The sequence below is a fragment of the Ranitomeya variabilis genome, chromosome 7, assembly GCF_051348905.1.
Source record: "Ranitomeya variabilis isolate aRanVar5 chromosome 7, aRanVar5.hap1, whole genome shotgun sequence".
Classification (NCBI taxonomy): domain Eukaryota; kingdom Metazoa; phylum Chordata; class Amphibia; order Anura; family Dendrobatidae; genus Ranitomeya; species Ranitomeya variabilis.
The window spans coordinates 220,412,274-220,435,889 of NC_135238.1; the positions used below are offsets into that span (position 1 = coordinate 220,412,274).

At 42.4% G+C, this 23,616-nt stretch overlaps 2 protein-coding genes across 2 annotated transcripts in view; one reads left to right on the top strand and one right to left on the bottom strand.

Moving 5' to 3' along the window:
- LOC143784561 (protein mono-ADP-ribosyltransferase PARP15-like) overlaps positions 1-7,966 on the bottom strand; it is an 82,573-nt gene extending 74,607 nt beyond the window's left edge. The window contains 1 exon segment of the mRNA XM_077272982.1: positions 7,784-7,966. The gene's annotated coding sequence lies outside the window, so the exon portion shown is untranslated.
- Positions 1-23,616, top strand: part of NMI (N-myc and STAT interactor) — a 67,657-nt gene that overhangs the window by 4,500 nt on the left and 39,541 nt on the right. The window lies entirely within an intron of this gene.

Below are 23,616 nucleotides of genomic sequence, written 5' to 3' on the forward strand. Positions count from 1 at the left end.
ACTGCTATGCAATCAAGTTTGCCTTTTAGGCTACTTTCACACTAGCGTTTTTGGCAGCACGTCGCAATGCGTCGTTTAGGAGAAAAAACGCATCCTGCAAAGTTGTCTGCAGGATGCGTTTTTTCCCCGTAGACTAGCATTGCGACGCAATGCCACACGTCGCAACCGTCGTGCGACGGTTGCGTCGTGTTTTGGCGCACCGCTGCCACAAAAAAAGTTACATGTAACTTTTTTTGTGCGTCGGGACGCCATTTTCGACCGCGCATGTGCGGCCGAAACTCCGCCCCCTCCTCCCTGGACCTTACAATAAAGCAGCGGAAGCGTCTTAAGACTGCTTCCGCTGCCAACGTAGAGCATTTTCTTCACAGTATGCGTCGGTACGTCGAGCCGACGCAGCGCGACAGCCCCGTACCGACGCTAGTGTGAAAGCAGCCTTAGAAGTTTGTCCTCCCTCTCTTCCTGTAGCCCAGCTCTGATGTCAGTAATCCCTCCCTTCTTCCCCAGCCATGTTAAGAGGTTGATATCTGCACATCTCTGGTTCAGAATCATCTTTTTATTTACTGCAACCGCTACAACTGCTGTTACTGCAATTGCATAATAGAAGAGTTCAGTTTGACAATAAAACTTCTGGAATTTTCATACATGTCTCTGCAGTTGCGTAAAAAACAATCGGGTGAAATCACTTTGTCCGAGTACTGGTTAAATACAGACATCCATAAAAATGTTGTCTCGTGCTCCACACTCGCAGCCTAGTTATGGAGTCAGAATAGTAAAAAGACATCTTCTAGATACATTTGTGAATCCAGTTTACAGCTTGTGTACAGGTAGAGCACAGACATAGAAGGTAATGCTGTCAGAATGGAAGAAATGAACACTGTGTCTAAAGCCATCACAGCTCAGTCTCCTCCAGCATAGATTCTGCTAGAATCCAGCAGTCCTACATCTGTATACAGATTAATTCTGTCTGTGAGGCGTCATGTCTGAAGAGAAAGGTACACTTTGCAAGGTTCACAATCAGATGAAGAAACTATGGATCTTCAGCCACAGTCCAGTAAGAAGGCTAAACACTCTACCAAGCTCACATGGAAAGTTACAGAAAACCTTGAAAATGTGAAACATGATCATTCTTATAGTGTATCAGACTTATGGAAAAAATTGCTAAGACACATTTACCACCATCTCTCAGCCTGCTTCTCATGGAATACCAACAGAGGGAGCTCTGGGACAACTGTGTGCAACTTATGACCTTTATATAGAGATAAGTCAGGAATTTGTGAAAAAAGGTTTTAGTTATCAATGTTTTTTTTTTTTAGAAAAATCAAGTCTCTTTTCCTCAGTTTTCCTACTTTTGTGAGTTTATAAAAAATATTGCAGTGTATAAGACTGACAAACTTTTCCTATGGAGAACCCAGCAGCCCTGGATTATCTCCTCCTAAATATGAGAGTCCATGTTCTAACAACAGAAACCGCAAAGATTCAGCGGTAGGCTGGAGTCACACTAGTGATTTTAAAATTGGTTTGATTTTGTTCCTGCAAAGTCGGACTAGTATAATGCAAGTGTCATGCGTTTTTCATGCGAGTACAATCCGATTTTTCACACCTAGAGTCCGATTTACATCCGATTGCAGTGCAATTGCTATCTGATTGCAATGCGATTTTAACATGACCTTTTACATAGAGCAATTCTCTATGTCAGGGGTAGGAAACCTCAGGCCCCAGGGCCATTTACGGCCCTCGATTACCTTTTATCAGGCCCACGGGAAGATTCTTAGGGACCACATTCTTGGGCAGGGAGGTGTATTTTGATTACAACAAGCTCATTTCTTCTTGCTCTGTTAGCACACAGATGCAGTGTTCACTACTGAACGCTGAAGGGTATGCAATGAAAGATTACATCCTGACACCAGTGCCACAGTCAGGATGTACTTTGTGGGCGGAATTTGTACGGCCCCCAAAGGATGGTATAAATATCCAAATGGCCCATGGCCGAAAGAGGATTCCCCACCCCTGCTCTATGTCATTTACTCATCGCTTTCAAAGGAAATATTCTTAAAAACATATAGATAGATATGAAAAGCTGGCCATTCAGCAGCCGCGTACAGTAAAATCACCGCAGGACCTGGCAGGATAGAATAGATGGGCTACATACAGTATATACACATAGAATAGAAGGTATATAAAGATGTCAGTCCCATATACAAATAGTACACTGCGTGTGGAGCTTACTGTACATGTATTTAATTATTAAAAGATTATTTTTCTGAAAAAAAATGTTGTGGGCTCCAGCATAATTTTCTTAACCAGTAGAGGGAAAGCCGATGGCTGGGGGTAGATGTTTATAGCCTGGGAAAGGGGTAATACTCATGGAGCTTCTCAGGCTATTAATAATATCAGCTCACAACTGTATGCTTAGCCTTTTCTGGCTAATAAAATGGGGGACCTCAGAAGAAAGATGTAGGGTCCCCCTATAATTAATAACCAGCAAAGGCTAGGCAGACAGTTGCGGGCTGATATTAATAACCTAGGAAGGAGCCATGGATACTGCCCCCAGGGTTAAAACATCAGCTCTCAGCCACAAAAGAAAAGATGCATCTATAAGATGTGCCAATTCTGTCACTTAGCATCGCTCTTCCCACTTGCTGCGGTGGCAAGTGGGGTAATAGTTGGTGTGGTTGATGCCACCTTTGTATTGTCAGGTGACATCAAACCCAGAGGTTAGCAATGGAGAGGTGTAAATAAGATGCCTCCATTACTAACCCTATAGTCACATTGTATAAAAACACACACACACCCAGACTAAAGTCCTTTAATTGAAAGAATGACAGACTCCTTTAATCAATCTTAATTAAACCATACTTACGACTTAACCCATTCCAGTGACACCATTATCCCAATATTTCAAATAATTCAATCACTACTATATTAACTTTTCTGATGTATACAAAAAATAAATATTACTTATTGAAGCCCCTGCGCTCCGAGCACTCTCTGCTCCATTCTAATCTTTGTTTTCAGGGTTGCAGTCCCATCTAGAACAAGTGGCCATCACAGCCTATTACTGGCTACCACAGTCCATTACTGGCCACCGCAGCCTGTTACTGGCCACAGTGATCTTGTGCCATTTAACCCAGTAACTCAGAGTCTTGTGCTGTCTACATTGGCAAAACTGCTGAGCCTTGCGATTGTCCGCAGTGCTGTTAACATGAAGTCACCACTGCAGCTGATCAGAGACCGGGGAGGCATTGGAGACACAACATTGCCCTTGGGGAGGGTAAGTAAAGCATGGTTATTTTTTTCTTTTTTCTTTTGCAATGAAATGAGATGGCTAGAAAACTTTTTCTGAAAGGGGACAACCCTTATTAGATATAGTAGTAATATTTGCCCATAGTATTAGGACACTATTAGGCTGCCGTCACACGGTCAGTATTTGGTCAGTATTTTACACCAGTATTTGTAAGCCAAAACCAGGAGTGGAACAAATAGAGGAAAAGTATAATAGGAACACGTCACCACTTCTGTATTTATCACCCACTCCTGGTTTTGGCTTACAAATACTGATGTAAAATACTGACAAATACTGATAGTGTGATGGCTGCCTCAGAATGAAAGCGAAACAGAAACATCAGATCACTGGGTAGAAAAATATCTCAAAAGTAGGGTGCGGTGCACGGCAGCCTCAGGCCAATTCCTGAGTATATGAAGCATGAAAAAGGAAAAAAAATGCCAGCAACCAGAAAAGTAAGTACCATAGATTAAAACATTACATTTATTATAGTATGTAAAAATCCAAAGGGAAGATTAAAAATATACACAAAAAATAAGACACCGGGTCTACGCGTTTCGAGACTAAGATGGTCATCTCGAAACGAGTAGACCTGGAGTCTCAGCTTTTGTATGTATTTTTAATTTCCCATTTGTTTTTTTTACATACTATAATAAATGCAATGTATTAATCCACTTATTTTTGTGGTTGCTGGCATTTTTTCTTCTATTTCAGTAGTCAGATACATAAATATAGGAAAACATTTTGTTTTTGCTGTCATGCTGAATGTACTGTATTTTCAGTGGATTAACAATTTATTATTTACAATTTGTGTTTTTCACAGATTTTGTGCATAGCAGATTGTTGAAGCACCACTCCAACAATTTATTTCGTTTGAGCTCTGGAGTGGCGCTTTAAATCTAAGCCCGCAGAACCCCAGTCAAATACACTCCTGTTATGATCCTTAGTGGCTGAGGATCACAGAACTGACCAGCTAAGTAACTGAACATAGGACGAGCTCTAGGGAGGTGGTAACTGGACTGACCGCAATCCTGATCCTAACCGCACACACTAAAGGTAGCCGGTGAATGTGCCTAGAATTCTTAGACGTCTCGACACAGCCTGAGAAACTAGCTACCCCTAGAGAGAAAGTAAAGACCTCACTTGCCTCAGAGAAATAACCCCAAAGATATAGAAAGCCCCCCACAAATAATAACGGTGAGGTAAGGGGAAAATACAAACGTAGAAATGAAACAGATTTAGCAAATGAGGCCCGCTAATCACTAGATAGCAGAAGATAGATAGGAAGCTGTGCGGTCAGTAGAAAACCCTATACAAAATATCCACGCTGAGAGTTCAAGAACCCCCACACCAACTAACGGTGTGAGGGGAGAAACCCAGCCTCCTAGAGCTACCAGCAAGCGAGGAAATCACATATTAGCAAGCTGGACAAAACTCATCATTAACAAGAAACATATTGAACACTGATGAGCAAAAAATGAACAAACTGAAACTTAGCTTCTCTTGGAGAGACTGATAACGAATGTAGTCAGGAGAGATCAGAATAGCACTGAATACATCGACAGCAGGCAACAACTGAAGGTCCAAGTGAGCTAAATAGGAAACCAACTAGCAGATAACGAGACAGCTGATCCCAGCCACAGACCCGCAGAATGACAAAAAGAGCCACCAGAGGGAGCCCAAAGATAGCACTCACACAGTACCACTTGTGACCACAAGAGGGAGCCGAAGAACAGAGTTCACAACACACTCCAACATCTTCACAGTACAGACTTGCTGTGACCTCCGCGCAGCTCTATGAAACACTGGAGCTGCGGCGAAAATGGATGAAAATGGCAGAAAGGGAGTATATGACCGGGGCAAGGGAATTACATTTAAAGCGCCACTCCTGTGGTGCAATTAAAAAAAAAGAAAAAAAAGCATGCTGGAGTGGCACTTTACGCAAAACACCACTTTATGGTCAACATACAATTTTGAGAAGTCATGCTACGTTACTACTGTTAATAATACTTAAGACAAACACATGGGCAGCACGGTGGCGCAGTGGTTAGCACAGCAGCCTTGCAGCGCTGGAGTCCTGGGTTCTAATCCCACCTTGGACAACATCTGCAAAGAGTTTGTATGTTCTCTCTGTGTTTGCGTGGGTTTCCTCCGGGCACTCCGGTTTCCTCCCACATTCCAAAGACATACTGATAGGGAATTTAGATTGTGAGCCCCATAGGGGACAGCGATGATAATGTGTGCAAACTGTAAAGCGCTGCGTAATATGTTAGCGCTATATAAAAATAAAGATTACTAATATTATTAACAAAATGAACATATACCCTGCTGTAAGTAAAAGCAGTGGTGCATATAAATAACATAGGTCACTCACTAAACAACGTTTTAGATAAAAAAAAAAAGTGTAAAAGCCATCCCATTGGGCCAAGGTGTACGTAAATCCAGATAATCCTAACAACTAGTATTATAACCTTACCATGTATCAAAGTGACAACAATGTGAATAAGGGCCGAGTATTAATGGGTCTCCAAAATGGATACGCAGCAATTGGAAGCTATATAAATGTAACGTCCTCCAGCTCAAAGAAAGGGAAGCCGCACCCTTAGGCCTCTTTCACACTTCTGATTTTTGCCATCCATCGCAATCCGTCGTTTTGGTAAAAAAACGGATCCTGCAAATGTGCCCGCAGGATGCGTTTTTTTGCCATAGACTTTTATTGACGATGGATGGCCACACATCGCATCCGTCATGCAACGGATGCGTCGTGTTTTTGCGGTCCGTCGTAACGAAAAAACGTTCAAGGGAACGTTTTTTTCGTCCATTGGATCCGCCATTTCCGACCGCGCATGCGTGGCCGGAACTCCGCCCCCTCCTCCCCGGACTTCATAATGGGCAGCAGATGTGTCGGAAAACTGCATCCGCTGCCCACGTTGTGCACAATTTTGCACAACGTCTGTCGGTACATCGGGCCGACGGTTTGTGACGGCCCCGTACCGACGGAAATGTGAAAGAGGCCTTACCTGGACTGAGTGCAGAAACATGAAACTTAACCAAAAAAAATAAACTGGAGTATAAGTTGGTATGCATTCAAAATAGGAGAATGTTCACACTAGCGAAACAAAAACAAAATGACGATGTGTAGCAAAGGCACTAGTCCATCTAGTCTAACAGAGGGCATAAAACAAAATCTAAAAAAAATAAATCTGTGTACCACAATGAACAGAGCATTTTTAAATACAAATAGCAAACACAGCAAAGTGCAACAACAGGAGATGGGACTCCACATAAACAGACATAAATCACTTATTAGGTGGATGAATGACCAAATATCTAATATTAATGTAATTTCTCTCTTCTGGTTTGTGTTCCCAATATATTTACCGTATGCGGATTCTTATATTTTGGTACTTTGGGAGGTGTGGGATAGGACACATTATTGTGAGACCCACGCTCTGATGTTGCAGTTTGATGCATTTTTTATTTGATTTGAAATGCATTTTGTTCATTGTAGTACGTAATTACATTTTTTATATTTTTCAGCTATCTTTTTTTTTTTTTTTTAGATTGGATTGATCTAGTGATTTTACCACACATCTTCTTGTTCTAGTTATAGAGGCTCCAATTAATAATTTGCATTTTTTGTCACTTTTCTTTTTTCTTGTTGTGTTCACTGATGTTTATTGTGCCAAGTTTATAAAAATGGCGCACGCGGTTCATGAATTTGGTGCAAAGGTCAAAAGGTTTCTTTTCTGTCACTAATGATTTCTTATGACTTTTTGAGCAAAAAATCACCTCTTTCTCAACATGTCACAAGAGATGCGACTTTTGAGTAAAATGCATAAAACAACACAACACCAGGGGAGAATTGGAATAGAGTTGCAATAAGTTTTACGACTTTTTATAAAGGTTGCAATTGATGAATCAGGTGAAGACATCAGGAATCGCTAAACTGGTGCCCACAAAGTGGTAAAAAAACCAGAACCGGCAAGCACATATAAAAGAGACTTTAAAGCCAGGCGCAAATGGAATAATGAATCAGGTATAAACCAATAAAAAAGGAACAAAACTACACAAAAACAGGCACAAAGGCAATGATGAATTGGGGCCGCAGACTTTGGTTTTGGGTGTGGCATGTTACCGACACATCTACTACTTGTTTGTTATACTTAAGATTATTACCATATTATGAGAAAGTGGGATCTCTGCTACAGATTTTGAATTGGGACCAAGGGGCTTTATCCACTTAAAGGGCTCATACTCACTTGCGAGAAACTCGGATGAGTCTCACATGTTAATACCCGGCGCTGCTGCCGGCACTCAGATCGGAGCGTGCGGCCGCATAGGAATACATGCAGCCGCACGCTCCGCTCCTCTGTGCCAGGTGCAGTGCCGGTTGTTAAAATGTGAGACTCATCCGAGTTTCTCGCAAGTGAGCATGAGCCCAAATACTAAACATGACACATAGATTCCACAGTACGTCTTTATGAAATGTAAACTCACCTTGAGAACTGAGCAGTGCTTCAGAGCCGGATGTTCTCCTTTACATATGAAGCGTAATGCTGGATACAGAGTCTCATAAAAGTTCTGAAAAGTGAAAGAGATTCTTTATGAAGGTTTCCATTTTCATTTTCACTTTCTTCTTTAGGATAAAAGTAGGAAAAAAAACAGCGTTTATGCAAATTCAACAAGTAATAAAACAAAAAGTGAATGAGAACAATCTGCAATACTAGGCACTGTAAAGTTACTGCTTTAAGTCTGCTTTTATTCGTATAAAATGAAAGTGAAAAAGGTTTTAGTTATCAATGGGTTTTTTAAGGTGTTTTCTGAGATCAAGATAAATTTCTACAATAACTGTGCAAAGTGCACACTGTCAGAATTCCCCGCTATTATTTAAGCACAACTGAGCGTTCACGTGATTGAAAGAATGTGATTTGTATACCTTCGGTCACTCGCTGACTGGATTCTCATCTGTTTCTTTCAATACTCTAATAAGAGCAGAGGATGGCACAGGACCTCAGGTATGCTACATAAATTAAACCCACGAAAAGGAACAATTTGCGATTTTGCTTGAGGTGAAAATGGCAACCGCTATTTTATAAATTACGGAAGACTGCATCAGCCAGAGTTCACATGATCTCGGGCATTACATTACAGCTATTACATTGCATGGTATAGCACACATAATAAGGAGGGAGAGACAGTATAAAAGCAGAGACAGGAAATATAGCAGCCATTTTTGCGTTAATCTGGATAGCACAGCTTAGCCATGGATATAGGGAGATAAGCTATAAATTAGTTAATAAACTGTACTGATATAGATAGTGTTTGAAACACAGCAGTAAAACAGTATGTGAGAAAAAGATTGTCATACATATCTTGGTAAGGTATTTAAAGACTTTGCAGCACTTTCAATTTGTGCCAAATTTAACTGGAAAAAATATGTAGAAGCTGGTCAAATGTAAAGATTCAGTATATGTGTGCGTGTATGTGTATATGTGTAAGTGCAGTGCCCCAGAGTCCTGGTCGTTGCAGTAATACCATTCTCCTCTAGGGGGGAGTGATGTTACGTCTGAAGGCAATAAAAGAGATCTCTTTACCAGGTATCACAAACCACACAACACACTTCACACTCCAACCCACCAGGGGAGCTACGCTCCTATTACTAGGACACTCCTCACAATTAGGTAAAACTGGTGGTCTGGATAGGAAGATAGGCAGAAGCTGACTGAGCTTCACCCAGGCAGCACCCTGTCGGGCAGCCAGAGGGGAAGGAGGAACATCAAAGAGCTGCAGACAGAGGGGTCCCTGACAGGGGTGGGATCCTGTCAGAGGCCTAGAGAGAAGGCCACGGAGCTGCGCCTGCCCCACGTGTGGCAGCATCCTAAGAAAGGACACGAAAGAGAATTGTATTGCGAAGGGTGAGAAACAAAGTCATAGCACAAGGAGAAGAATCCAGAAGTAGTTCTGCCCTGCAAAAGGCTGCCTCCTTTCTGAGGCGCAGAATCCGGTAGCCAGAATACCGAGGGAGTAAGAATCTCTATGCGTTACTTCAGAGACTGGCAGGACAAGTAATTCCACGTTACCTGCCCGACCCGTACCCAGGACGCACGGTGGCAACTTGTGGAGGCCGGGGCTTGATAGAGTCCCTGTAAAAAGCCTCAGGCCACCAGTCATACGGGTTTGTCCTATCCATTCCATCAGGGGGACAGAGAAAGAGACATAACATCTAGAACACCAACATCAGTTGTGAGGACCTTACCGAGAAGCTCAGCAGGGAGGTACTACAACATCCAGGCGCTAGTAGGAAGGCTACTGATTTCCACCTGGATAAGGGGACTCTGGATTTGCCTTCAGACCGGCCGGACTCTGCCTACCCTGTGGTCTGTACCCTGGACTGTGGATGCTGAAGCCTTCAGTAAAGGTAAAGAGACTGCAAAAAGTGAATGAGAACGATCTGCAATACTAGGCACTGTAAAGTTACTGCTTTAAGTCTGCTTCTTCCTCGTTCTTCACTGCGCCTTACATCGTCCACCATCACCATCTACACTCTGGGAAGCCCCGGGGATACACTTCACCTGTGGGAAGGTACACCATCTAGCTGCCATAACATCACCCCAGCGGACCCCTAAGCAGCGTCGGTCACCCTGACCGAATACCACAGGTGGCATCACGAACATTATCCCTTTAAAGACCTTTCCCCCATTCACAACGGACGTCTCTAGGGCCACGGACCGGGTCAGCCACCGTGACATCCCCACCGAGAACCGAAGGGCCCGGTACCGAGTACCCCACTGCCCTACTGGGGGCGCTATATATATATAATCTCTTTTGAAAGACATATTCTATATCCACGCAGGCATGCCCACCCGACTTGTCTGTACATTCAATAATTGTTAGGGTATATCTGGATAAAAAAAAAGCAAAAATCATGTGTTAAGCATTAAAAACAGTAAAAAAAAAATCTATATGCATTTGGTCTCCTCCATGCAAACATTAATATTCAAACAATAAAAATATATTTTCCATTGCGGTAAACCGTGTGAAATAAATATCCATCTTAGGCCTCATTCACGCGTTTGTGAAAAAATAGTACTGGTATCATCAGTATTTGGTCAGTGCATCATCAGTATTTTTCACGGACAAGTAAATGACAAAGCTTCTGCTATACCTTTTAATGTTAAACACATATAGCAAACAGATTGTACACTGCTACCATTCATGTGCTGTACATATTTTTCATGAACTCATAAACTTGTATCTGTCCTTTTCATCTGTGATACTGAAGAAAAATGACATGAGTTTTGCATTGACACACAGTCTGTGAAAAAGCACGGACTTGTGAATAGCACCATACCAGTACATGTACCATCTACGAAGAAACTGGACACAACGTATATGTGCAACATGGATGTGTGAATGAGGCCTTATATGTATCTATTGAAAAAAAAAATCAGTATTACAAATGAAAACATTCCTGTGGTTCAAAATAGGCTGAGTCCTTAAACGAGTTTTCTCAGATTAAGAAAATATAAATCATGCTTACTTCCTTGTAAGAACTGCACCGCACCCGTCCATGTGACCATCATGTATTTGTAGATGACAGTACATACTGTATAATGGCAAAGCAGTAATTCCAGTACCATGCCGCTCGCTGTGCCCAGCACTTACTAGACACTTGTTTTTGTGCAGTCAATAATTATTGTATCTGAATTAGGTCGGCGTCACACTTGGCGTATGAAAATAAGGTCCATTTTTTACAGGCGTAATACGCAGAAATGATCCCAAAACAGTGTTCCGTATGTCATCTGTAGGCAAGGTGTGGCTGCGTATTTTGCGCATGTAAACCTCCGTATGTAATCCGTATGGCATCCGTACAACGAGATTTTCTAGCAAGCTTGCAAAATGGACATAGAATAGATCCATGGGCTCAAATATTCGTGAAAACATATATACAGTATATATACAGTGTGTGTGTGTATATGTGTGTATGTGTATATATATATATATATAATCATACAGAGCTAGATAGCTTAAAAGCCGGTAATTCAATTGCCGGCTTTTGCTAACTCCTTATCAAACCCAACAGGATATGAGACATGGTTTACATACAGTAAACCATCTCATATCCCTTATTTTTTTTTACAAATTCTTCACTAATAATGTTAGTAGTGTGTGTGCAAAATTTGGGAGCTCTAGCTGTTAAAATAAAGGGTTAAATCACGGAAAAAACTGGCGTGGGCTCCCGCGCTATTTTCTCCGCCAGAGTGGGAAAGCCAGTGACTGAGTGCAGATATTAATAGTCTAGAGAGGGATCATGGTTATTGGCCCCCCCTGGCTACAAACATCTGCCCCCAGCCACCCCAGAAAAGGCACATCTGGAAGATGCGCCTATTCTGGCACTTGGCCACTCTCTTCCCACTCCCGTGTAGCGGTGGGATATGGGGTAATGAAGGGTTGCATAGGCAGCATCAATAGTAAAAAGTTGGTCCAAGATGGGGCGACACACTGGAACTGACTGGAGGAGAGTAGGGGCCTGACTAAGCCTGTCACTTACGTGAGATTTCTGTTACAGACAGACAGACGGAAGTACCCCTTAGACGATTATATAGATAGATATGTGTCTCAATGACATATATATACACTGTGTTCCAAATTATTATGCAAATTGGATTTAAGTGTCTTAAAGATTTAATTGTTTTGTTTTTCAAATAAACTCGAGGATGGTATTGTGTCTCAGGGCTCAATGAATCACTGAAATCAATCTTAAACACATGTGATAATTAGTTTTCCAGGTGATTCTAATTAAAGGAAAACTACTCAAAAATGATGTTCCACATTATTATGCAGGTCACAGGTTTCAAGCAATATGGGAAATAAAATGGATCTCTCTGCTGCTGAAAAGCGTTAAATAGTGCAATGCCTTGGACAAGGTATGAAAAAATTAAGATATTTCACAAAAACTTAAGAGTGATCATCATACTCTGATGAGATTTGTGACTGAAACCGAGCACAGACAGAGTTCATGCAAATAAAGGCATAATGAGGAAGTTTTCTGGTAGACAAATTCATTGGATTAAGAGAGCAGCTGCCAAAATACCATTACAAAGCAGCAAACAGTTATTTGAAGCTGCTGGTGCGTCTGGAGTCCCTCGAACCTCAAGGTGTAAAATCCTTCAAAGGCTTGCTGTGGTGCATAAACCTACTATTCAGCCACCCCTAAACAGTGTTCACAAGCAGAAACGGTTGCAGTGGGCCCAGACATACATGAAGACTAATTTCCAAACAGTCTTGTTTACTGATGAGTGTCGAGCAACCCTGGACGGTCCAGATGGATGGAGTAGTGGATGGTTGGTGGATGGCCACCATGTCCCAACAAGGCTGCGACGTCAGCAAGGAGGTGGAGGAGTCATGTTTTGGGCCAGAATCATGGGGAATCAGCTGGTAGGGCCCTTTAAGGTTCCTGAAGGTGTGACAACTTTCTTCCATGGTCTAAAAAGCAGAAATGTGCCTTCAGGAACAAAATCATCTTCATGCATGACAAAGAATCCCTCTGAGTCATTGGCTGCTATGGGCATAAAAGGAGATAAACTCATGGTGTGGCCACCATCTTCCCCTGACCTCAACCCTATAGAGAACCTTTGGAGTATCATCAAACAAAAGATCTATGAGGGTGGGAGGCAGTTCACATCCAAACAGCAGCTCTGGGAGGCAAAGAAATACAAGCAGAAACTCTCCATAAACTCACAAGTTCAATGGATGCAAGAATTGTGAAGGTGATATCAAAGAAGGGTCCTATGTTAACATGTAACTTGGCCTGTTGGGATGTTTTGGAGTTAAATAGCTTTTTTGTTCAGTGAATGTGACCTCCTAATGCTGCAAATTCCACAAATGAGGATTTTCAGTTCTTTAAAACATATCAAATGTTTAGAAATACTACTGTGCGTAATAATTTGGAACAGTGCATTTTGAGTTTTTATTCATTTTGGAGATTATACTGTTTTCATTGGGAGGTTTCTTCAATAAAATTCGATGTATACTGTAATGGGTGATGACTTTTATTAGACTGACTGTCATTTGCACCGACCATTTAGGAAAATCCGAGAAAAATGTCATTTGCATAATAATTTGGAACATAGTGTATATACCTATACTATGTGTAGACATTTATTTGATCTATTCTATTCTGTCAGTGTGATTTTACTGTACACTGCACTGAATTACCGGCTTTTCTGTAGAACACCGGTGCGTATTTTTCGCAAGTCACACTGATGGTTCGTGTGTAATCCGTATTTTTCTCGCCCCATAGACTTTCATTGGCGTATTTTTTGTGCAATACGCTGACAAACGCAGCATGCTGCGATTTTCTACGCCCGTACAATACGGATGCGTAATATACGGCAGATAGGAGCTGCCCCATAGAGAATCATTGGTCCGTGTGCAATGCGTTGTTTTTGCGCCTCTCATATGTCCGTAAAACTCTCTAGTGTGACTCCAGCCTTAGAGTGTCATGAATGAATCAAAAGCTTTGCTCATGGAAGAGCAAAAGTCGTATGTACAAAATTACAGTCTCACCAATAATAATACATATTCTATCCATTAGGCCGGCGTCACACTGGCATGTTTTATGGACGTATGAGAGGCGCAGGAAATACGGTACCATGATTCTCTATGGCCCAGCTCCTATCAGCCGTATTTTACTGATCCGTAATATACGGTCTTCTACGGCCGTAGAAAATCGCAGCATGCTGCGTTTGTCAGCGTATTGCGCAAAAAATCCGCCAATGAAAGTCTATGGGGGCGAGAAAATTACGGATTACACACGGACCAGCAGTGTGACTTGCGAGAAATATGCAGCGGTGTTCTCTAGAAAAGCCGGTAATTCAGTGCGGTGTACAGTAAAATCACACTGACAGAATAGCATAGAATAGATAGAATAAATGTCTACACATAGAATAGGTATATATATATATATATATATATATATATATATATATATCAGTGAGACACATACATATTTAATTCAGCGCAAGATAGCATAAAAGGCTGTAATTCAATTGCCGGCTTTTCATTTCTCCTTCACAAACCCGACAGGATATGAGACATGGTTTACATACAGTAAACCATTTCATATCCTTTTATTACATATTCCACACTACTAATGTAACAAGTGTCTCTGTGTAAAATTTTGGGGCTCTAGCTAGTAAAAGGGTTAAATCCCGGAAAAAAATGGCATGGGCTCCCGCGCAATTTTCTCCGCAAAAGTGGTAAAGCCAGTGACTGAGGGCAGATATTAATAGCCTAGGGAGGGACCCTGGTTATTGGCCCCCCCCTGGCTACAAACATCTGCCCCCAGCCACCCCAGAAAAGGTACATCTGGAAGATGCGCCTATTCTGGCACTTGGCCACTCTCTTCCCACTCCCGTGTAGCGGTGGGATATGGGGTAATAAAGGGTTAATGTCACCTTGCTATTGTAAGGTGACATTAAGCCAGATTAATAATGGAGAGGCGTCAATTATGACACCTATCCATTATTAATCCAATAATACGAAATGGTTAATAAAACACACACACGCACACATTATTAAAAAGTATTTTAATGAAATAAAGACACATGGTGTTTTAATATTTTATTATACTCTTAATCCACCTGAAGACCCTTGTCACCTGAAATAAAGTTAAAAAAACCAAACAACAATATTCCATACCTTCCGTCGTTCAGTCTTGTCCCACGCGGTAAATCCATCTGAAGGGGTTAAATCATTTTACACCCAGGAGCTCTGCTAATGCAGCTGTGCTCCTGCCTGTAAAACTTGGTGAATGAATGGAATGCAGGGGAATGTCCTATAGTTACCTCGAGTCGCGGTGATCCGCCCCCTGCTGGATGAACTCATATGAACTCAAGCCTGGGAACTTAGGGTAAGTCTCCACGTTCAGGATTGCATCAGGATTTGGTCAGGATTTTCCATCAGTTTTTGTAAGCCAAAACCAGGAGTGGAACAATCAGAGGAAAAGTATAATAGAAACATATGCACCACTTCTGTATTCATCACCCACTCCTGGTTTTGGCTTACAAAAACTGATGGAAAATGCTGACCAAATCCTGATGCAATCCTGAACGTGGAGACTTACCCTTACTCGTCCGGTTATTAGTCAAGTACTGAGGGACGGGGTGGGGAAGGGGTGAGCGGCCCCAGCCAGGGAAGACGAGCTACTTGTGATTGAACTAGCACAGCCTGTGGGCGAGGACTGTTGTGAACTATACTTCTTGGCTCCCTCTTGTGGTCTCTAGTGGTATGGCACTGGGATTGTCTTTCCCCAGCTTGGTACCCACCTGGTTCGTTAGGCCAGGGGTGTTGCTATTTAAACTTCCTGGATTCTTAGTCTGGTGCCTGGCATCGTTGTAATCAGTTCATTTCTGTTTGCTCCTGTCTGCTGGTCCTGGTTCTTTGCAAGATAAGCTAAGTCCTGCTTCCTTATTTTTTGTTTATTTGCATTGTTCTTATTTTTGTCCAGCTTGTACAAAATGTGATTCCTGATATTGCTGGAAGCTCTAGGGGGCTGATATTCTCCCCCCACACCGTTAGTCGGTTTGGGGGTTCTTGTATATTCAGCGTGGATATTTTGATAGGGTTTTTTGCTGACCGTATGTCATCTTCCTATATTCTGCTTTTAGTCAGTGGGCCTCTCTTTGCTAAAACCTAGTTCATTCTTACGTTTGTCTTTTCTTCTTACCTCACCGTTATTATTTGTTGGGGGCTTGTATTTAACTTTGGGGTCTTTTCTCTGGAGGCAAGAAAGGTCTTATTTTCCCTTATAGGGTTAGTTAGTTCTCCGGCTGGCGCGAGACGTCTAGAATCAACGTAGGTACGTTCCCCGGCTACTGCTAGTTGAGTTGCTAGGATCAGGTATACGGTCAGCCTAGTTACCACTTCCCTATGAGCTGGTTTTTTGTGTTTGCAGACTTCGCTGAAACCTCTGAGACCCTCTGCCATTGGGGTCATAACAGTATGCCAGGCCAAGTGAATAGTTAATGCATTGCAGAAGTGGGATTAAAAGAAAAGAAGTTCTGAGTTTTGTTTTTTTTCTTCCTCACCTTTTTTCTCTGAGTGGCTTCAGGCTTTGCTGCAGACATGAATGTCCAGACTCTGATTACTAGTGTGGATCAGCTTGCTGCACGGGTGCAGGGCATTCAGGATTTTGTTACTAGTAGTCCTATGTCAGAACCTAAGATTCCTATTCCTGAGCTGTTCTCTGGAGATCGATTTAAATTTAGGAATTTTAGGAATAATTGTAAATTGTTCCTATCTTTGAGACCTCGTTCGTCTGGAGACTCAGCTCAGCAAGTTAAAATTGTTATCTCCTTCTTGCGGGGCGACCCTCAGGATTGGGCTTTCTCGTTGGCACCAGGAGATCCGGCATTGGCAAATGTTGATGCGTTTTTTCTGGCGCTCGGATTGCTTTATGAGGAGCCCAATCTTGAAATTCAGGCAGAAAAAGCTTTGCTGGCTATCTCTCAGGGCCAGGATGAAGCTGAAGTGTATTGCCAAAAATTTCGGAAATGGTCCGTGCTTACTCAATGGAATGAGTGTGCTCTGGCCGCAAATTTCAGAAATGGCCTTTCTGAAGCCATTAAGAATGTGATGGTGGGTTTCTCCATTCCTACAAGCCTGAATGACTCTATGGCGCTTGCCATTCAGATTGACCGGCGTTTGCGGGAGCGCAAAACCGCTGGTCCTCTGGCGGTGTTGTCTGAACGGACACCTGTCTCAATGCAATGTGATAGAATCCAGAATGGGTTGTGTTTTTATTGTGGTGATTCTACACATGTTATATCAGCATGCTCTAAACGCCTAACAAAGGTTGTTAGTCCTGTCGCCATTGGTAATTTGCAACCTAAATTTATTTTGTCTGTGACTTTAATTTGCTCATTGTCTTCCTACCCTGTTATGGCGTTTGTGGATTCAGGTGCTGCCCTGAGTCTTATGGACTTGTCGTTTGCCAGGCGCTGTGGTTTTGTTCTGGAGCCTTTAGAAAATCCTATCCCTCTTAGAGGAATTGATGCTACGCCATTGGCGGAAAATAAGCCGCAGTTTTGGACACAGGTGACCATGTGCACGACTCCTGAACATCGGGAGGTGATTCGTTTTCTTGTTCTGCATAAAATGCATGATTTGGTCGTTTTAGGTCTGCCATGGTTACAGACCCATAATCCAGTTTTGGATTGGAGGGCTATGTCTGTGTCAAGTTGGGGCTGTCAGGGAATTCATTGCGATTCCCCGCCAGTGTCTATTGCTTCCTCTACTCCTTCAGAAGTTCCTGAGTATTTGTTTGACTATCAGGATGTATTCAGTGAGTCCAGGTCCAGTGTTCTTCCTCCTCATAGGGACTGTGACTGCGCTATAGATTTGATTCCGGGTAGTAAATTTCCTAAGGGAAGATTATTTAATCTGTCTGTACCTGAGCATGCCGCAATGCGTTCTTATATCAAGGAGTCTTTGGAGAAGGGGCATATTCGTCCATCCTCTTCCCCTCTTGGTGCGGGATTCTTTTTTGTGGCCAAGAAGGACGGATCTTTGAGACCTTGTATAGACTATCAAAAGTTCAAAGTGAAGGACAGCATCCAATCCAGGTGAAGATCATGAATATTTTTATTGTGCCATAAATGCAACGTTTCAACCCCTGAGGGTCTTTGTCAAGCATACATAACAGTGACCATGACGGCCTTAAATAGGAAATAGACACCTATCCCCAATTAGGTCCGCCCATAAAAATTTACATACAACATAACCGGTGATCATAATAACAAAAAATGTGCAAATAATAACATATACATAATTAAAAACACATCATGATGTCCGTAGGAAACACATTGGTTGAATTCCATCCATGATCGATTTAGTGAGCACATGTGTCAGGTTCAACATAAACAAACAATAGGACAGAGAATGACACGGAACACCACAATGAAGCAGAGGACTGGAGAGGAGAGACGGAGACTCAACAACTAAGAGATAAGGCTTTAGTAGTCAATATTTCCTCTGTAACTTTGTCTCCCATTGAACTGAATGTTCTGGAGAAGGGTCTCTCATTCTGCCCTACCAATCTACCTGACTGGTTTGAACTTGAAACTGATCTATTTGCCTTCTTTAGGAGATGTCGCCTAACATCGTTTTTTGCAGACAAGAAACAGGATATGAGTGGTCCGATTGATGTTGATAATACTGATGTTGGTAATACTGATGTTTTTTCCTCACAGGGCCTTGGTCTATATAATAAGAGTGACTTTGTACCACCTACTAAAACCCATGTAGTTGAGGCTTTTATACAGCTGGTTGAAAAAGATTTTGAAACATTAAGAAGGACGCATAGAAATCGTGTTCAACATAACCTTACTGTTGATGAGAAACAAGCTTTGGAAAATCTCTCTATGAATACATCCATCACAATCAAGGCCGCCGACAAGGGTGGAGCGGTGGTTGTGATGGATACTACCAAGTACAAAGGAGAGATATTACGTCAATTAGCTGATACTAATGTTTATTGTAAACTTACAAATGACCCTACTTTGCGTTTCCAACAAGAGTTGCAGCTTATAGTCAATGAGGCCCTGTTGGATGGCCTGATTGACTCTAAGCTGTCAGAGTATTTGGTTACTGATTGTCCGGTTCGGCCATTAATATATGTTTTGCCGAAAATTCATAAAGATTATTATGACCCCTCAGGTCGCCCGATTGTGTCGGGTCGGGGCTCTATTTTCAATAAAGTGTCAATTTTTCTTGATAAAGTGCTGTCTGGGTTTGCCTCAAAGGCGAAGTCTTACATCCGTGATACGGATGACTTTTTGAATAAAATTGAAAGTCTTAATGTTACAGCTGACACGTATTTAGTGTCCTTTGACGTGGTTTCGTTATACACCTCCATTGAGCACAATAGGGGCCTGGCAGCTGTTGATGTGGCGCTATCGGGCTTGGACGTGGGGCCAGACCGTGCACGTCTGGTCCTCCAGCTGCTGGAGTTCATCCTCAGAAGGAATTATTTCCTTTTTGGGGATGACTACTACCTGCAGCTGAGGGGCACCGCCATGGGGTCCAATGTGGCCCCCACTTATGCTAACATCTATATGGCGGTGCTCGAGGACCAGCACGTGTATGTCTCCCGGTTTTGGCCCCAGGTTCGGGCCTGGTGGCGCTACATCGACGATGTATTTGTAATCTGGGAGGGACCACTTAAGGAACTTTTGGATTTTCATAACGAGCTTAATAATATATTTCCAGAACTCAGCTTCACTATAACATACTCTCAAGATCAGGTTCAATTTCTAGACACAATGGTGTATAAGGATGGGTCCTCACTAAAAACGGATTTATACGTGAAGAAGACAGACAGGAATAGTTTGTTGCAATTTAACAGTCACCACCCGAAGAATATGTTAGAGTCATTACCTTGGAGCCAGATGCTCAGAGTAAGGAGAATAGTTTCGGATGACACCCGTCTGGACATTAGACTTGATGAGATGTGCAATACATTTTTGAGAAGAGGGTACCCTGAGAGTGGTGTAAAAATTTTTTTGAATAGGGCTAAGGAGACACCGAGAGCGTTGGTAAGGGAAAAGAAAGTGAGGGTAAAGCAAAAGCGAATTCCCTTTGTTTCAACATTTAATACGGCCAGTGGGTATGTGAAAAATATGATTTTTAAGCATTGGCATATTTTACATCAAGGCTTACCTAATATTGAAGAATTTGCCTCACCACCGATTTTATCCTACAAGAGAGGACGTAATTTGAAAGATAAACTTGTAAAATCTGATGTTGGGTCGTCAGTAGGCAGCATACAGAGGTTTTTGGGTCCCCCGAGATTGGGTAATTTTCCCTGTTTGGGATGTGCATGTTGTGGGAATATGATTAAGGGGGATTACTTTAGTCACCCACACACGGGACAGAGATACTATATTAGAGAGAGATATACATGTACCTCCAGTTTTGTTGTTTATCTGATTGTTTGTCCTTGTGGACTTACTTATGTAGGTGAGACCACCATGGAGATTAAATCTCGTATCGGCAAACATAAGAGTACCATCAGAACTAAAAAAATAGATTTACCGGTACCTAAACATTTTGTAGAGTGTGGGCATTCGGTCAGTCAGTTACGTTTTAGAGTAATTGATGGTGTACCCCCTCTTCGTAGAGGTGGTGATAGGGTCAAGTTGCTTAAAAAGAAGGAACTTAAATGGATTTCTAAGTTGGGTTCTCGCCAGCCTGGTGGGTTAAATATTGATTACAACCTTTTATTGTTTATATCCTGATTGGCTTAGTCTGATAGGCGGTTTTTTGGTTCGTGCGTTTCGGATTTTGTGGGATATGTTTTTAGAAGGTGGTTGGTTATCATTTTGTCCTTTTTGAGGATTCCTTTTGATAATATTGGTCAATATTGATTTAGTGTTTAGGTTCTTTTTTCTCTTCCCTTGTTCTTTCTTCCCTTGTTTTTCCTATTTTTTATTTTTCTCCCCTCCTTTCCCCCCCCTTTCCCCCCCTCCCCCCCTTTTTTCTTTTCCTGTTTTTCTTTTTCTTCCTTTTTTTTTTTTTCCCCTTGTTTTTGTTTTTTCCCCTGTTTTTTTCCCTCCCCATTGTTTGTTTTCTTTGATTTATAGATACGTTTGTTCCCTAAGGGACTTATTAAGAACTATGGCTTATTTGTGATATTTGGACACATAGCCGGTGTTTATATACAATATGGTTGCTCATTAATATGTATTCTGGCCATTTAATGCCTTTGTTCGCCTGATGTATTATGTGGGGGGTTTGAACGATGAGTTTTTACCCTGGTGGGGCGTGTCCTGCAGGTAACCGTGGTGACGTTACATTTGTTACCATGGGGCCGGCGTACATGTGCAATAATTTTTCTAAATCCCAGTCTTTATGGCGATCAGAGGCCTTTGATCGTGGGCTATAGTTCCAGCGATTAAGCTTTTGAGCCTCTAGATGGAGTTTGGATTAACTCCGGGATTTAGAACAGTCATCCCTCCTGTCGGTGGGTGGACCTTGCGACCGACGCTGCGGCGCTGTCATTTGTGTATGTACAGCGTTGTCATGGAGTCGGTGGGCATGCGCAGTAACTTTGGATCTTGCTTCCTGCTTCCGGTCAGACATATGAACAATGGTGGACTTCGTCATCAGGTACTGCGGGACGCTGGCTAAAATGCAGGTATTGAGCCAGGATTGGCTCTAGCGTTAAAGTAACAAACCATAGGATTGGCCTTTTGTAAAGGCGGGCTGTTTGAGGGTGAGAAACGGTTGTAGCTATTGGCAGTCTAACGTTATGTGTGACTATGCTGATAGGTTTAGAACTGACAGCTAACATTGTTTGTTTATGTTGAACCTGACACATGTGCTCACTAAATCGATCATGGATGGAATTATCAACCAATGTGTTTCCTACGGACATCATGATGTGTTTTTAATTATGTATATGTTATTATTTGCACATTTTTTGTTATTATGATCACCGGTTATGTTGTATGTAAATTTTTATGGGCGGACCTAATTGGGGATAGGTGTCTATTTCCTATTTAAGGCCATCATGGTCACTGTTATGTATGCTTGACAAAGACCCTCAGGGGTTGAAACGTTGCATTTATGGCACAATAAAAATATTCATGATCTTCACCTGGATTGGATGCTGTCCTTCACTTTGAACTTTTGGTATGTAACTCTCCATTTGGATCCTGTGGAGCTAGGACGTGCAGCCACATTTTACGGTAGTGCTGTCAGCCGCCATCTTATTATTTCGCCTTGTATAGACTATCGGCTTCTGAATAAAATTACTGTTAAATTTCAGTATCCTTTGCCTCTATTGTCGGATTTGTTTGCCTGGATTAAGGGTGCCAGGTGGTTCACCAAGATAGATCTTCGTGGTGCGTACAACCTTGTGCGCATTAAGCAGGGAGATGAATGGAAAACTGCATTTAATACGCCCGAAGGTCATTTTGAGTACTTGGTGATGCCTTTTGGGCTCTCTAATGCTCCTTCAGTGTTTCAGTCCTTTATGCATGACATCTTCCGGAAGTATCTGGATAAATTTATGATTGTTTATCTGGATGATATTCTGTTTTTTTCTGATGATTGGGACTCTCATGTAAAGCAGGTCAGGATGGTGTTTCAGGTTTTGCGTGATAATGCTTTGTTTGTGAAGGGCTCAAAGTGTCTCTTTGGAGTGCAGAAGGTTCCCTTTTTGGGTTTTATTTTCTCCCCTTCTGCTGTGGAGATGGACCCAGTCAAGGTCCGAGCTATTCATGATTGGACTCAACCCACGTCTGTTAAGAGTCTTCAGAAGTTCTTGGGTTTTGCTAATTTCTACCGTCGTTTTATCGCTAACTTCTCTAGCGTTGTTAAATCTTTGACGGATATGACCAAGAAAGGTTCTGATGTTGCTAATTGGGCTCCTGCAGCCGTGGAGGCCTTCCAGGAGCTGAAGCGCCGGTTTACTTCGGCGCCTGTTTTGTGTCAACCTGATGTCTCACTTCCCTTTCAGGTTGAAGTGGATGCTTCTGAGATCGGTGCAGGGGCTGTTTTGTCGCAGAGAGGCTCTGGTTGCTCTGTAATGAGACCATGTGCTTTTTTTTCTAGGAAGTTTTCGCCTGCTGAGCGGAACTATGATGTTGGGAATCGGGAGTTGTTGGCCATGAAGTGGGCATTTGAGGAGTGGCGTCATTGGCTCGAGGGTGCTAAGCATCGTGTGGTGGTCTTGACTGATCACAAAAATCTGATGTATCTCGAGTCTGCTAAGCGCCTGAATCCTAGACAGGCTCGTTGGTCATTGTTTTTCTCCCGTTTTGACTTTGTGGTCTCGTACCTGCCTGGTTCAAAGAATGTGAAGGCTGATGCTCTTTCTAGGAGCTTTGTGCCTGACTCTCCTGGAGTCTCAGAGCCAGCTGGTATTCTTAAAGAGGGAGTAATCTTGTCGGCCATTTCTCCTGATTTGCGACGTGTGTTGCAGAGATTTCAGGCTGGTAGACCTGACTCTTGTTTACCTGACAGACTGTTTGTTCCTGATAAATGGACCAGCAGAGTTATTTCCGAGGTTCATTCCTCGGTGTTGGCAGGGCATCCGGGGATTTTTGGCACCAGAGATTTGGTAGCTAGGTCCTTTTGGTGGCTTTCCTTGTCACGGGATGTGCGGTCATTTGTGCAGTCCTGTGGGACTTGTGCTCGGGCTAAGCCTTGTTGTTCTCGTGCCAGCGGGTTGCTTTTGCCCTTGCCTGTCCCGAAGAGGCCTTGGACGCACATTTCCTTGGATTTCATTTCAGATCTTCCGGTGTCTCAAGGAATGTCTGTCA